Raw genomic sequence first — 13,521 nt, forward strand, 5'->3', positions numbered from 1 at the left:
TACGTCGGGTCGAAAGGATGCTTGCCTCTGGCCCCGGTAGGGAGCGTTTTCTATCCATAGCCTTGCGCAATTTCCGGCTTCGTTTGATCAGCAATGAAGATATGCCTCCACAGAAGCATCAGCTGATTCTCAGCATAATGAATTGTAATCCATACTGACTCGAAGCCAGAGATGTCGGGCTGACCGCAGACGGATTGGACGAACGCGAAACATGTGACAGCAATTGATCCAGATCGTGTTAACAAATTCTGTGATCAGCGTAACAGTGATTTGAATGAGAGAAATAAGCTTGTAACATGAATTCATCTGTGTCTCCCAGAATGTCCCTTAATGAAGTTTATAGTGAGTTTTAAAAATTAGCTTTTTATTAAAGCACTCCGAACAGAGAAGCGCCCATTAATAATTCCATGAGAGAACAGCTTGATGCTGGGAGAATAATGGGCCATGTCAGATCTACCGCTACCAATTATTCGACTGTTTTCTGCATCGGCCGCCGTTATGGGGTCCCTGTTCCCTGTGATGTTCAGTGGCGTGCAGACTTGTGTGCATTCTGTCTTGTTGAAAACCTTTTCCGACAGCCGTAAGCATCTTTGGCATTCAGTGGCATGGAAACCAGATTAATACATTTATAAAAAATGCTTATTTCACTGCGGCTCGACACATGACAGGGGTAAAAGATGTTTCTCTTGTCCACCGAGTCCAGGCTGGCTTTGGATCCCTTCAGCCTCTGGGGGCTTTTCTCCCTCTCGGGGTAAATCGGCCCGGGCTTAAAGTCGACCACTCACATGAGTCTAACGCTGAGGCTAAGAATGCTGACTGTAGGCGTGATTTGGATTGGTGAATTAATTTATTGACCACTTATACACAGGACTCGGAACTACACAGAATTGCAGTGCCGCTGATAATCTCAACAATTCATAAATCATCACAGCACCCGCTAACCCTTTTCCAGCCTGCTGTCTTCACCAGCCGTTCCTTGACAACGGCTTCTAACAGTGTAGATTCTTCAGCTTCACGCTCTCAGGTTCTGTCTTTGCAGCCTCCCATGCAAAACTGCGTATGAACTCGACTGAACTCATTGCTCCAACTATCCTGGCTATAACTTCTCGGCACGGACCACATAGAAAACGCCGTTCTTCTAAGGTTGCAGGCGTTGTCTAGTAACGGCTGTTTATAATGTCACTGCTTAGTAACGAGTCTATACGCCACATTACATTGAGGTATATCCCCTCTCCTCCATATGTCTTCAGGGCACGGTGCCTAATTAAGCACAGCGACACTTACCTTATTGACTGATATGGAATTTACCTTCATCTCTTTCAGTTTCAGTGAAAAAGTTGAATTCACTTCTAAGCCCCTAGTCTTGTGATGTTCAGTGACGTGCAGTCCTACATACAAAACGTTCCAATTTGTATACTTTATCGTCTGTTCCTTTTGGACGCCCCTGATCAATGCTACACAACATTGGGTCATTTCACATGCGATAGTTTCCCCTCCATTAAACTTAGATTATGATGAGACTGGAGTACTAAAAATCACGCAGCCCAGCATGATGCCAGATGCTGCAGGAGAAAATAACTATTTATACTGAAGCGCCATTGACGTATGCACCGAGAGACCTCTGCGGCCTCCTGTGTAACTCTGCACACCGGCTGAGAAACTGAACGTTTGACTTTTACGTTCAGTACTCACGACAGTGACGTTTGATTTGTATATCACTCGCTCTAGGGCGTATACCGTCTCCTGTCCAGGAGTTGAGTGTGTTGATGCTTCAGAATTACAACGTACGTGTCGAAAATTCAGTTCAGAGAAGCTCGGTGATGATGGTGGCCAAGCCAAATATTTCATTTGCTGCATTATCTCTGCGTGAGAACGTCTAGTGCGGATTTGTGTGCAATCAGGAGCCTCTAATTCACTTAACTAACTACATAGGGCGTGTGTTTAACACTGCTGATTGCAAAGCTCGGAGACGCAAAACAGCGATAGCACTGAAGTTCCACGAGCCAACGCTTAAAAATAAAATAAAATAAAATGTATATATCTCACTCTCGTCCTCACTCCTGGAGCTGAGCCCTTCTTGAGAAGCCGCCAATTTTGCAGCTACTCAAGAATTTCACAAAATTTTATGGAACCCGACGGTTCATTACCGTGTTCACAAGGGCCCTCCACTGCTCCCTATCCTGAGCCTGATCAATCCAATCCATACCATGCCATCCTATCTCTCTAACATCATTTTTAATATTGTCCGCCCACCTACATCTTGGTCTTCCCAGTGGTCTCCTTACATCTGGCTTTCGCACCAGTATCCTCTATGCTTTATTATCAATTCGTCATAGTACTGATTCATAGCAGCTGTTAGAGAGTTGCATCTTACACGCCTTTTCCCTAAATTTCTCCAGATGAAGCATTAGGCACTGACGCTGATTTCAATCTCGCTAAGTTTGTAACTCTGTTACAGAACCTTCGTTGAAAGGGTGGCGGTTAGTCGTCTATTTTGTTCTTCACCGATACCACAAAAGCCACATACCTACGTCCTGTTATTTGGGGTCACTAATTTCCATCGAGGTTTGTATTCGTTTTGTGTTTTATCCAGTTGTGCTTCTTCTCTTCCTATATATTAATGTAATTCCCGTTGAAAATTCAACGGAAACATTTGAATTTCCTGTCAGTTGACCTTACATAAGCGTATCACATGCGCGTGTCCAAACAAATGCCTGTTCTGAACGTACCTTAGTGTCTGAATGTGGATTCACGTTGCAAATAGAACAGCATAATCTAAGAAGGGATTTGGGCGATATTAGACCGCTGAACTGCAGTAAGGGGCATACAGAGAGGGCATTCCTTTGCTGTCTCAAGAGGAAAATAATATCCTGATAGCCATCTGATATTACAGCACTGGACAAAGGCGCTTCGTTTCGCCGAAAGAAACAATGACCTTCACATAGTACAGACCACTAATTCGAATGTGATTTGAATCCGTATTTCTTCTGCAAACAAAGCACTAGCAGGAAACGTATGCTTATAACGGAGATCTTGCCTGTACATCCGCAAGTTCTTACCTTGTAAACTACTGAAAGGATTTCGATTAAATTTGGTATTGGATGTCTCGATACTTTGTCAAACAAACTCCGTGGTTTTAGTCCGCAAGTGAACTATACAGACCAAGCGACCGCCGTTTGTCGGCGAAGTTTAGTGCCAACTTTTGCGGGTGGAGGATGTCGCGTGGTCAGCGCAACGAATCCCCACGGTCGTTAATTTCGAAGCCGCTATTTCCTTGAAATAGCTCCTCAATTATTATCACGAGGCTGACTGCACCCCTTTCCAGACTCACTACTTCTAAGAAAAAATCTAGTAGCGCCGGGAATCGAACCCGGACCTCTGGATGTGTAGCCAGGAACGCCGACCACTAGACCACAGATACGGTCTTCGATGCTTCGTCAGGCGAGTTTAATTGTAGTCCACGTCGGTCCAGTATTATCTCTAGTTTATATGATCGTCCCGCTATTTCGAAACTGTCCCAGAAAGTCCGGGACTTATGCCCTCAGAAACCCGTGAGGTTTGCGTGTCGCTTGTTTCCCTAGACAGACAAGCACTTCCCGTCTCAACAAGGGGCTTGACGTCTCCAGCTGATGTAGTCAGTGTAACCGAGTGGAGGCAATTCCACTTTGTGACTGGAACGCGCGATAATGTGTCGTTTCTATGGAAATGGCCTCTCTGTGTTGGGTAGTGGCTCCTGAAGTGCGTAAGCTCTCTTCCCGTCAACAGTACGTCCGAGTGACGGATCGCGAAACACTTTGTTGCACGTGCTGTATTTAGATTGCAGGCATGCATCGCAAGTTGAGTTCATTGCAACCCGTAGAGCACAGGCCTAAGGCTCCGACCGATTTTTCATTTTAACCTCCATTACGCTGTGAAAAGTAAAATAGTCCCTGTTCTTATTTAATTAAGTACCACGCCATAAAGACGCGTTGGGAAGTGGAGGTATAGCTCCATCATTCTTAACATAAGCACTAGATGAGTGGTCAGCTTCATGCCCAGGATAGTTCCCCCCCCCCCGGGGAAGGAGCCATCGGTACCCATTGGGTAGAAGGCTAGATGGGCCCCATAATCGGTCTGGGCATTATATAATAGGCAGAAATCTTGCCTCTGCCGGGAATCGAACCCCAGCTGTCCAGTCCGTAGCCTGTCGTTGTATGTACATACTGAGCTATCTCGACTCCCCAGTACGCTAGAATTCTATTGTTTTTATTATATAGTTAATAAAAATGGCAAAACTATTCCTGTAACAGGCCGTGAAGGCCCATAGGGTTGTGAGAGGTTGAGGCTCCCACATCTTCTACACAGTCCGCTCGCAGATGGTGGTGAGGTCAGCATTACGCACTGGCCTTACTTTACCACCAAGAAGATTCCTGATACTCATTTCTGTTAGAGGCTGAGTCAACCCTAGGGCCATATTTCGGTTTGAATAGATTAGGTATGTTTTCTATGTTTTTATGTATGTTTTTTTGACTGAATGTCTGGTTGAGTTTCTGCCTGTCTGGTTGACTCATTTACTCCCGGACTGACCGACTTTTTGACTGAATGTCTGGCTGAGTGACTGCCTGTCTGGTTGACTCATTTACTCCCGGACTGACCGACTTTTTGACTGAATGTCTGGCTGAGTTTCTGCCTGTCTGGTTGACTCATTTACTCCCGGACTGACCGACTTTTTGACTGAATGTCTGGCTGAGTGTCTGCCTGTCTGGTTGACTCATTTACTCCCGGACTGACCGACTTTTTGACTGAATGTCTGGCTGAGTGTCTGCCTGTCTGGTTGACTCATTTACTCCCGGACTGACCGACTTTTTGACTGAATGTCTGGCTGAGTGTCTGCCTGTCTGGTTGACTCATTTACTCCCGGACTGACCGACTTTTTGACTGAATGTCTGGCTGAGTGTCTGCCTGTCTGGTTGACTCATTTACTCCCGGACTGACCGACTTTTTGACTGAATGTCTGGCTGAGTGTCTGCCTGTCTGGTTGACTCATTTACTCCCGGACTGACCGACTTTTTGACTGAATGTCTGGCTGAGTGTCTGCCTGTCTGGTTGACTCATTTACTCCCGGACTGACCGACTTTTTGACTGAATGTCTGGCTGAGTGTCTGCCTGTCTGGTTGACTCATTTACTCCCGGACTGACCGACTTTTTGACTGAATGTCTGGCTGAGTGTCTGCCTGTCTGGTTGACTCATTTACTCCCGGACTGACCGACTTTTTGACTGAATGTCTGGCTGAGTGTCTGCCTGTCTGGTTGACTCATTTACTCCCGGACTGACCGACTTTTTGACTGAATGTCTGGCTGAGTGGTCTGCCTGTCTGGTTGACTCATTTACTTCCGGACTGATCGATTTTTTGACTGAATGTCTGGCTGAGTGTCTGCCTGTCTGGTTGACTCATTTACTCCAGGACTGACCGACTTGTTGACTGAATGTCTGGCTGAATGACTGCCTGTCTGGTTGACTCATTTACTCCCGGACTGACCGACTTTTTGACTGAATGTCTGGCTGAGTGACTGCCTGTATGGTTGACTCGTTGCTCTCGAGCTGTAATGCTGCCCAATAATGCGTTTACTTGCCCATTCATGTTCCATGTGTATTATTCATTTGTTATGCCTTTGCTTTATGAAAGACGCCGCAAAGGGAGGAGAAACTGGGGTGGAGATGAATAATTTAAAACCCTAAAGGGGCACAAGGCCGTCAACAGGACTTCAAAATCTTTATGCTTGTCCTGCACTGGTGCTTCGTTCCACGTGAACGGAATTTTGTGAAATTTAGTTTCGCGGCATGACTATGAAGATTATTTTCTTCTGGGATGTGACGCCGTGTAGTCTGATATATCGTTACGTTAATTTCGGAGGAGCATGCTGTATCTATCTTAAGGGTAGAAGAGAAGTCCACCAAAGAAACTGGTCTAGATCTTTATTCGGAAGTACTCGTGGTTCTCGGCTGGAATACCGGCTAAACTGAACCAAAGGTTTCATGGTTTTTCTCGGTACCTCCAGGCAAATGCTGGGCTACATATCTTGATAAGGCCACGAAAGGCTCACTTAATGTCCTTTCCATTTCATCAGCCCTCACCTCCCAGTCCCACGTGTCTATATCCTTTCAATTATCCACCCTAGCTTACGCTTCTCCCTGAAGGTGGAAGCATTGGGTGCCTTCGAAATCTTCTTAGCGATCTCCGAGAAGGCAGTAATTTTCGTATTCATCTCCGTGAGAACTTCAGATCTCCCAAAGGTGGAAAGGTGATTATGAATGGTAAGTTGGAAAGAATTTGTAAGGAAGCGGTCGTTATTTATTCTGTATTAGTACTATCCCAGAATTTGCCTGGATTCTCAGAGTAAAACCACGGGTGTTATCAGAATATTAGATCTTCCTAAAACGAAGCAACTTCGATGTAGAGCTTCATTTGCATTGCTTCCTGCGCCTTCTTGTTACGAAGTCGCAGGGACCTTTGTGCAAGTAATTTCAGTTCACCTAGGTGACAGTCGTAACGCTGAGATAGCCTGAGGAGAACCAATGGTACCCCTCTCCCCGCGTAATAGACTCGTCCCATAAATGCATAATGAATGTTTGTGAGCGCTATTTACATAGACTGTGACGTCATTTGTAATTAAACGCGTCTTGCATTTCGTTGCTAGGTAACAACTTTCCGATTTCGTAAGAAATTGCCTCGGACTGTCGCCCTGACTGACGCTGGTTCCCCCAGTCTCTCTCTGCTCACTGCTTGGGTCTTCTACTTAAGCCCGTTTTGCATTAACTGCGCTTGCGGTACCCCAGCTCCTGCAGCGTGGGCTGATATGGGGATTTGTGAGCACTGAATTGCTCAGTCGCTACAGGGATTAGCTCTTCGCTGGACGAGAGTGGGATCGGTGTTCGATTCCAGGTAATGTCAAGAATTTACTCATGGCGTTCAGACCGGCTTTGGGGTCCACTCAGCTTCCTATCCGATGGGTGCCGGGGGTAAAGTATCCGGGGCGTGAAGCTGACCACTCACGTCCAGCTAGTGCCGAGGCGAAGAAAACGTAGAGCTATACCTCCTCTCCCCAATACGCCTTCATGGCGTGCTTAAGCACAGGGATTGCTTTACTGTTTTATGGACAGAAGGGATAGTGGCTTAATTGAGATACTATTCCGTTGTTTTCCTAGAATGACTGAGTAAAACCACTACAACATTTTCAGGATAGGAGGATAGACGGTTTTCAGGCCGAGACTTGAACCCAGATGCTCCTGAATGCTTCGACGCACTCAGATTTAGTCGCTACAATGTAGTGCTTATCTAAGGCCGCTGTCAGTAGCGACAGTGAGTAATGAATTGCACAGGATATGGAAGGAGGAGATCTTGGCGTAATATTGAGATACCATCCCGCCGCACTTCCCCCGAGGCTGTAACGCACGACAAAGTTCATTTAGATGAGTCGCTGTTCCGGCCGGAATTTGAAGCGAGCACCTTCGGGCTGGAGACACCGCTTGAGTCAACATACTCTATAAATGTATACCAAACTACAAAAGCTTAAGTCGGCTGTGGAGGTAAAGCGGTCAGCTTCACGCTTCGGCCTCGTAACCCCCTAGCTTATGTCCACTGGTACCCAATGGATAGGTCTGTCTGAAGTCTATCTGAAAGTGATGGAAAAGAGAAAACCCCTACCCCTTTCGGGAATCGAATCCCAACCTTCCAACCAGTAAGGAGTCATCTATTGACTGAGCTATACGATGGTCTCGATGGGCTAGACATGCAGCTCTCATGCGGGCTCCGTGTGTAACCTACTCGTGCTTGGATGACTCAAAAGCAGTTGAAACTGATGTTAAGAAAACTGACTTTGTATATACGAACTGAGTTGAACTGACTCCGGATTGTGTCCCAGGGCGATCCTGAACCTACTGGTTCAGTTTCCAAGCTACTAGTGAGTCCGGCCAGTAATCGTGAGCAGTTGATACAGCATACAGAGATCCGCCCATCGAAGCGCTAACATCTGGGCCAGTGTCTGAGCCAGAGTCGTTAAACAAGCATCGCTGAGAGCACTGTTTATTTTCGTGTCGTCCGTTGACCCACAGAGCACAAGATTACAGCGCACTGTCTGACGTCACACGGCAGTATCCAAGCCTTGTTCAGCCTGACCTTGCGTCCACTTCCAGCTTCTTACCTAGACATCCAACTGGCTCGCTGTCTGGTTGCATCTAGGCCTTGTTCAGCCTGCCCTTGCGTCCACTTCCACATCCCACTGGCTCGCTGTCTGGTTGCATCCAGGCCTTGTTCAGCCTGACCTTGCGTCCACTTCCAGCTTCTTACCTAGACATCCAACTGGCTCGCTGTCTGATTGCATCCAGGCCTTGTTCAGCCTGACCTTGCGTCCACTTCCACATCCCACTGGCTCGCTGTCTGGTTGCATCCAGGCCTTGTCAGCCTGACCTTGCGTCCACTTCCACATCCAACTGGCTCGCTCTCTGGTTGCATCCAGGCCTTGTCAGCCTGACCTTGCGTCCACTTCCACATCCAACTGGCTCGCTCTCTGGTTGACTGGGTGGACGGATGGATAGGTGGCTATCGACCTGACTCATTTCTTGCATTCCGATTCGTTGATTGGCAGACTGGCTGGCTGCATAACTGCGTACGTGTCTCAGTGATCGCTGACTGGCTAGGNCACATCCAACTGGCTCGCTGTCTGGTTGCATCCAGGCCTTGTCAGCCTGACCTTGCGTCCACTTCCAGCTTCTTATCTAGACATCCAACTGGCTTGCTGTCTGGTTGCATCCAGGCCTTGTCAGCCTGACCTTGCGTCCACTTCCAGCTTCTTATCTAGACATCCAACTGGCTTGCTGTCTGGTTGCATCCAGGCCTTGTCAGCCTGACCTTGCGTCCACTTCCAGCTTCTTATCTAGACATCCAACTGGCTTGCTGTCTGGTTGCATCCAGGCCTTGTCAAGCCTGACCTTGCGTCCACTTCCACATCCAACGGGCTCGCTGTCTGGTTGCATCCAGGCCTTGTCAGCCTGACCTTGCGTCCACTTCCACATCCAACTGGCTCGCTGTCTGGTTGCATCCAGGCCTTGTCAGCCTGACCTTGCGTCCACTTCCACATCCAACTGGCTCGCTGTCTGGTTGCATCCAGGCCTTGTCAGCCTGACCTTGCGTCCACTTCCACATCCAACTGGCTCGCTCTCTGGTTGCATCCAGGCCTTGTCAGCCTGACCTTGCGTCCACTTCCACATCCAACTGGCTCGCTCTCTGGTTGACTGGGTGGACGGATGGATAGGTGGCTATCGACCTGACTCATTTCTTGCATTCCGATTCGTTGATTGGCAGACTGGCTGGCTGCATAACTGCGTACGTGTCTCAGTGATCGCTGACTGGCTAGGTGGGTGATTGCAGACTGATTTGGACGTGCAATCGCTTGATTGCCTCATTGACAGACTGACTGGCTGGTTGACTAGCTAACTATCTCGCTGAGAGACTGCTTGAGTGGCTGGCTCGCGCCCTGCCTCCTGTCCACAACTCCTTATTCGGTATATCCGCAGCTACCCTCCATATCTGGAGGCCGTCTCCGCCATTCGCAACCTGAGGACCGCGCCATGCAGTGGTAACTGACACGGGACCGCTCAAACACAACAGATATAGTGCGGTCGCATTTTACGTATGTGAGGATTCAGACCTCGCATAATTCAAGACAAGTTTTCAAACACGCACATGCTTCTTGTCAGTTTTTCTTAATTCGCATTATTTCAAACTCTGTGCATAAAGCGAAACTTTATTAATATTTCTTTATATCGCGTTGCTCCGAGCGCACCGCACTTCTTCAGATGTACTGGTTACACAGCCATGGACTTCTTCAGTAGAAACTGTGCGCAGTGTGTGAAGATGACGCTTTAACTGAACTATCCTACCGTTATTAAGACGCCTCTTGCATCAGTACCGATGCTGGGTTTGTAGTTCAGTGGCCGCGCGGCCCAAGGCATGAACTGGTGGGTTCGAATCGCACCAGAGGCATGGATGCCTGTGTGCGTTTCTTCTGTGTTTGTGCCGTTCTGTATGTACGTAGCGGCCATGACGGGCTGATCCCCCGTGCAAGGAGTCCTACCGACTGTGTAGAAAATTGGGAAACTGAAAAAAGCGGTAAAGGTCCTACTCAGGGCTGTGGAGCCTTAAGTAGGTAGGTAGATAGGTGGGTAGGTGGGTAGGTGGGTAGGCACTTACTTGCTTGCTTACTTACTTATGGAGCTGAGCCCTTCTGGAGGAGAAGCCAAATCTGCAGCTACTCAAGAATTTCCCAGCATTTTATGGAACCCGAAAGTTCATTACCGTTTTCACAAGTCGTGACCACTGGTTCCTACCCTGAGCCAGATCAATCCAATCCAATCCATACCATCCCGTCCTATCTCTCTAAGATACACTTTAATATTGTCCATCCACCTACGCCTTGCTTCCTAGTGGTCTCTTTCCTTCTGGCTATCCAACCAATATCCTATATGCATTCGTCTTCTCCCCCATTTGTGCTACATGCCCTGCGCACCTCATCCTCCTTGACTTGATCATAATGGGAAGCTGAATTTATATTTAATAAGCAGTCACGGACAACCGACAATGTGTGGTCCTCCAGCTCGGGGGTTGGGCTTGGGGCTAACAACTCCTGACCGTAAAAGAATAACTTTGTTACTATGGATAGGTAGGTACTTTTAATTACTTCCTGAACATTGCAGCTGAAATATTGTCGTTAAACAAAATAGACATCACCCTGTAGAGTGACACAGTGCATGCTGTTGGCGGAGTCTCATGCGCCTCTGTTTTGTTTCAGAAGTCTCCAAGTGGCAGCCAACATTCGGCGATGCGGACTGCAGAACAACGAATGAATTCAAGCCGTTGCCTGGTCGAAATCTAAAAGTCCGACGGACAGACAGACTGACGCTGTTGCTGCGATATTTTGGTGTTCTACAGGATTATTTAAGAAGCGTGTGACGACAGCAAGATTATCAGCTTGCAGGAGCTCAAAGGGTTCAGCACATTCACATCGTCAGCATGGATTTCTGCCAAGAGCTGGTGGTACTCCCTCGAGCTGCGCGGGACACGTTGGCTGAGTCGTGGTGGTGAGTGCTGTCGCCCCGCAGTCGAGGTTACAGAAACATCTTCATATTATTTTTATTAACGTCGCTGCTGCATAAGAATACGCGAGTCTCTCTTCAGCACTTGTTTCATTTTATGTGATGATGCCTTCCTGCCATCTTGTTGTATTGTAAACACAAATTAGATCTGCAGGTTCTTAAGGAAATCACACTCCTACAGTTTTCAGTATAGTGTAACACATTCTCGCGACTGCCCCTGTGGTCTAGTGGTCAGAGGTCCTGGCTACAGATCCAGGGGTCCGGGTTCGACTCTCGGTGCTACAAGATTTACTAAGAAGTAGTGGGTCTGGAACGGGGTCCACTCAGCCTCGTGAAGATAATTGAGGGACTCTTTGAAGCAAATAGCGGCCCCGGTCTAAAAAACGAAATTGACAGCCTTAGGGATCCGTTGCGCTGACCACGCGAAACCCTCTCTCCGCTAAAGTTGGCAATAACTTCGCCGACAAGCGCCGGTCTCTCGGTCGGTATAGTTCACTTGCGGACTACAGGCCACGGAGTGACATATTCTCTTCATATACATAGAGTAACATAAAGCACATATGCATATATAAGAATAAAAATAAATAAAGATGTCCCTATAACAGGCCGTGGAGGCACATAATGTTGTGAGACATCGAGGCTCTCGCATTTTCTAGACAATCGGCTCACGATGACAGTGAGGTTATCAGCCATAAGCGCCGGCAGCCCTTTCTCCCAGGAAGATTCCTGATACTCATTTCTGTTAGAGGTTGAGTCGACCTCAGGGCAACAGTGCGACTGGAAGGATTAGGTCAATTGAAAAATCTAATGACCTCATCGGGAATCGAACCCGCAACCTTCCGGCTTGTGACATAGTGCCTCAACAAACTACGCTACTCGTGCCCCATCATATGCATATATTGTTAAAGAGTTAAACAATGATTTGTTAACAAAGAACTCATTAGGAATTACTTTAGAGGGGGCTCTGTCCATCGTCCTGAATTGTAAAGAACAGAACGTTTCGGAAACTGAATCTGTTTCCATCCTCAGGCACGGGGGTTGGAGACACCTACTCTGTTGGGTCCGTTAGATAGAACTAACCTCAGTCACTGGGCCCGTGTTCTGTAGCCTTCTTTAGAATACCAGAAGATGAACATATTCCAGAAGACCATGCACCCCGAGTGCTCTACATCGCCGCGAGGAGCCTTCAGGGTCTAGGGGACTTCTGGGGCCTTAGCGTTCCCCGAACCGGACTGGTACAGTGGCGAGCGAGAGTTTGTTTGCAGATGAGGAGAGTTGGAATGGTTCATGTTACGCGAAACATAATGCGCTAACTGCAGGCGCCATGACTTCACCAGATTGTGCTTCCCTTCTATATATGACACGATATATCGGTGCTGCCCGAGATGTAGGTCTCTTTACATTAATCTTAGTGAAACAAGTTACGTATTTATAAGATTTGAGGTTTTCACGGCGGTGTCCATGAAGAAAGCCGTCTTCTGGGTTGTGGTGCCGTGTAGATATTGTGTTAACCGACATTTCGGAGGAACGTATCGCCTCCATCTTCATGGTAGAAGAAAAAAGAAGAAAGTCACTTTCAATAGCTACACTATACTAGCACACACAGCATCGATGGATGGTGATAATTTGGCAGGAAGCCGTCATGGTTAATCAAGGTAATGACGCAACATTTGCATGGAGGTACTAAAGAAAATGAAGGAAAACCTCAGTCACGATAGCCGGTGTGCCAGCCGAGATTCGAACAGAACACCTGTTGAATACGAGTCAAGACCGTTACCACTACGCCATCCTCGCTCTGTAAAATAGGTTATAAATAAAAGAAGTGGCTAGAACTGGCTCAGGATCGTGTAATAACAGTGTTGAGCTTTCGGGTTTTGCTGCCAGAGTTAGTAGCCCGAGGTAGTTACGTTTGGCTTTCAAATTAAGTTCACTCCCTGCTACATATATGCACACGAGAACTACTGGTAGTCCCGGGTATCTCTGAATTAGACCAGTAAAAGCGACTCTGCTGTCTTTACGACCGATACACAGACAATGACAAAATTGGAATTAAACGGCTGCAAACTCCTTGTTAACGCCATTCCCTGGGCACTCAAGAGGGTGGCCGGCAATAGATGTCTCTTCTCGAAGCCTACACTCACTATAAGCGGCATTCGTCGGTGGGCTTACTGGTTCAGTTCCTTGTCTTCCTCGAATGTATGAGGCAGCTTATTGAAAGCAGTTTTCCTTCAAGAGAGACTGGTCACAAGGGTACAGTACTGCAAAGAGGAGAATATTCATATGAGTTACGTGTTTAGTGTGGGTGTTATTTCAAAAAGAGGTTTGGGAGTGACGCCTAGTTTGCGTGGCCTAGACAGTAAATCAGAATTATATTTAACTCTTTGAAGACT

General features: G+C 47.4%; 1 protein-coding gene across 2 annotated transcripts in view; it reads left to right on the forward strand.

Annotated features, from left to right (window-relative positions):
* Positions 1 to 13,521, forward strand: part of LOC111873579 (high affinity cGMP-specific 3',5'-cyclic phosphodiesterase 9A) — a 110,804-nt gene that overhangs the window by 25,259 nt on the left and 72,024 nt on the right. Inside the window, exon 2 of one of the 2 annotated variants that reach the window (XM_023868401.2) lies at positions 10,828 to 11,116. The gene's annotated coding sequence lies outside the window, so the exon portion shown is untranslated. Of the gene's footprint in view, positions 1 to 10,827; positions 11,117 to 13,521 lie in introns of those variants that run through there. The other variant, XM_023868402.2, reaches the window with a different exon arrangement.

The sequence above is a fragment of the Cryptotermes secundus genome, unplaced genomic scaffold (assembly GCF_002891405.2).
Source record: "Cryptotermes secundus unplaced genomic scaffold, Csec_1.0 scaffold631, whole genome shotgun sequence".
In the NCBI taxonomy this organism is placed as follows: Eukaryota; Metazoa; Arthropoda; class Insecta; order Blattodea; family Kalotermitidae; genus Cryptotermes; species Cryptotermes secundus.